The 2,780-nt window shown below is 33.6% G+C and overlaps 1 pseudogene; it reads right to left on the bottom strand.

Annotated features, from left to right (window-relative positions):
* Nucleotides 1-338: 338 nt before the first annotated feature.
* LOC123323428 lies at nucleotides 339-521 on the bottom strand (annotated as a pseudogene).
* Nucleotides 522-2,780: the final 2,259 nt, after the last annotated feature.

The raw sequence follows: 2,780 nt of genomic DNA, 5'->3' as shown, positions 1-2,780 counted from the left end.
CAGGGCTCGATCCCAGGACCCTGGGATCATGACCTGAGCCGAAGGCAGATGCTTAATGACTGAGCCACCCAGGCGCCCCTATTTGGTAATTTTCCAATAATATATATTCCCTCAGATCATAAAGACAGGGATAAAGGATAAAAATGAAGTTATATTAATAATAATAATAAGGTATACTGCTCTGTGTTTCACCATCTCTGATAGTGCATGACCTCTAAATATTTTTAAAGCAAATCTCTTCAGTACAAACAAATACCCAGCACATTTAGGGTCTTCAGTATGTTTTTCTAGTATGGTCACAGGATTTTTCTGTAATGTTCACAAACAAATCTTCTATGAAGCCTTTGCTAATGACTAAAAATTGCACTGCTTGTGAAATTGTGTCCAGGGGCATTTCCCTTGCACTTAGTGTCCATGGCCATGATGACTTCTCATGGACATATTTGGGAAAAGTTTTCAATTAGCAATAATCGCACCTCGGATAAACCGCATTGGCTATGATACTGCCACTGTGCAAAGCTCATGGACATTATTTGGTTTAAGATGCTCTTGTCCCTGAAACCATAAATTTTGCTGATATAGTTACAATTTCTATGTGACATAACAATGCTGTATTTTTTGGAGGTCTCAGTTTTCACTTAAGTAAGGTTCTATACTGTGATGTCTTTTGTCCAGATGTTTTATAGAGTTCGACGTAGCAACAATTCTTTTAAAATTTTTAGATTCCCTTTCAAGGCCTTGGGCATGAAAACAAATATGAGTGATACTTCATCTTGTATTACTGCTACTAAGACTAACACGGGGCTCTGCCTGCAGTAGGTGCTTAATAAACAAATACAGTTTTATTTACATAACAGTTAATTTGGCATGACCACCATTTTAAGAGACAAGGATGGTATAGCTGGAACACATTTCCTTAAATAGTAGGATATGGAGAATGCTGGATTCAGAAGTTGTCTGAAGTCTCTCTTGATTCATATAAGAATTTGCTTACTTCCTGCAGATACTCATTTTCTATTCTTTCTTTCCATTCTGATATTGTCACATTTAGAATATATTCACAAGCTTGAACCTGTGATTGTTGCTTCCTCCATATATAAGAATTTTTGGAACATGGATTTCCTCAGTATGTGGACAGTTCTAGGGTTAATATTTCCTGGATCAATGCTATAGAATTTTGTTCAGTGATATCAATTATTACTTTGAATAGCTCCTTGCTAAGACAGAAACATATCTCCTATAAATTTACAAGTATTACTTATTTCTTGTATGCTCCCTTCTTTATAACAGGTAAAACCGTAAGAGAGAAAAGCCCCCAAGACACATTTTTTATATGTGTCACTATTTTCAACATTTGAGCAGGTTTCATTTTCTTCTCTTTATGTCTGTGGATTGTTGATCAAGTAATATCTTTCCATTCTAAGCCCTTCTTCAGCTGTGTAGGTTTGTAAGCATCCATAGCTTTCTCCTAAGTGCTGACACTTTCATGCGCTCATGTGGGGCACCAAAACTGATGAAGCATGAATTCTCTTTCATTTTTAAATTTTAAATAGTCTCCTCAGAGCCAAACTGGGGAAGATAAAACAGGCATTAAAGTGCTATGAAAATGGAAAAATAAGAATGTTTTATATAAATTCCCATAAAAGTGTGAGACCTAGCTATTGTTAATAGCATTTAAGGAATGGTGATGTCTTTAGGTTATACTGCATGTCAAATCTATCTGTCTCTTCTGCTTCTTCATTATAATTTGTTGGTAAGGCTAAGAAAAAATCAGCAAATTTAGTGTTCCTTTTCCACAGTTCTTTTATCTCACCTTTTTTCTTGTCTGGATAAGGCTAAAATGATAAATATATCAAGGGGTTTACAAAAACCAGACTAAAATACAAATAATTAGATAAAAATTATCTGTGTAACTTTGAAATTTACCCTTTTTGTGCTTCAGTTTCTTCATCTATAGAGAAAATAATACAAATTCTGTGAACTTTTATGATTTTTATATAAAAGAACAGGTTTGGAAGGGATTTATATATTGTTACACAAATGTGAGGGATAATTATCTCATTGTGGTATAAAGAGGATGATTGCCTGTTCTGACTTCAAAAAAAAGGCCAGCAAGTTTATGAAGAAGGCTTAGATTTGATTCCCTTCTACTTCTGTTTTTGTGTATTTTTCTGCCTTTTTTTCTGCCTTCTTCTCAAGAAAAATTACAAAGCTACTCTATTTCACTAGGACCATATTCATGCTTCAGAAGAAAGGTATTTGATCATCTCAGTCTAGCACAGTGATTAAGACAGGCATTTTAGATTTGAATCATAACTCTATCATTCACTAGCTCTGTAGTCTTAGGGAAGTTGCTTTAACCTTTCTGTTCTTAGCTGTTTCATTTATAAAATTATAATAATAATAGTGTCCACAATATAATTGTTTGGAGAGTTAATACATGTAAAGCACTTTGATTAGTATGTAACATAAAAAATTCTAAATAAAAGTTAGTTATCATCTTTTTTCTACTAACTAATATAGATTATAAATGTGTTTACAGAAGTAACTTTGTAATTTAGTGCAGAACACTGCAAGATTATCTGAGTTAGAACAATTTCTAGTTTATAGTAGGCAGTCAATGAAAACATTGTTAAATGTATGCATTTAGAAGTCTTCACTGATATGTGGAGTTTAAGAAATAAGGCAGAGGATCATAGGGGAAGAGAAGAAAAAAATGAAATAAGACAAAACCAGACATCATGGAAATTCAAATAAAAACCACATTGAGATACCACCTT

Source organism: Neomonachus schauinslandi, chromosome X, assembly GCF_002201575.2.
Source record: "Neomonachus schauinslandi chromosome X, ASM220157v2, whole genome shotgun sequence".
Classification (NCBI taxonomy): domain Eukaryota; kingdom Metazoa; phylum Chordata; class Mammalia; order Carnivora; family Phocidae; genus Neomonachus; species Neomonachus schauinslandi.
The sequence above is the reverse complement of the archived record's forward strand: the minus strand, read 5'-3'. Positions and strand labels throughout refer to the sequence as shown.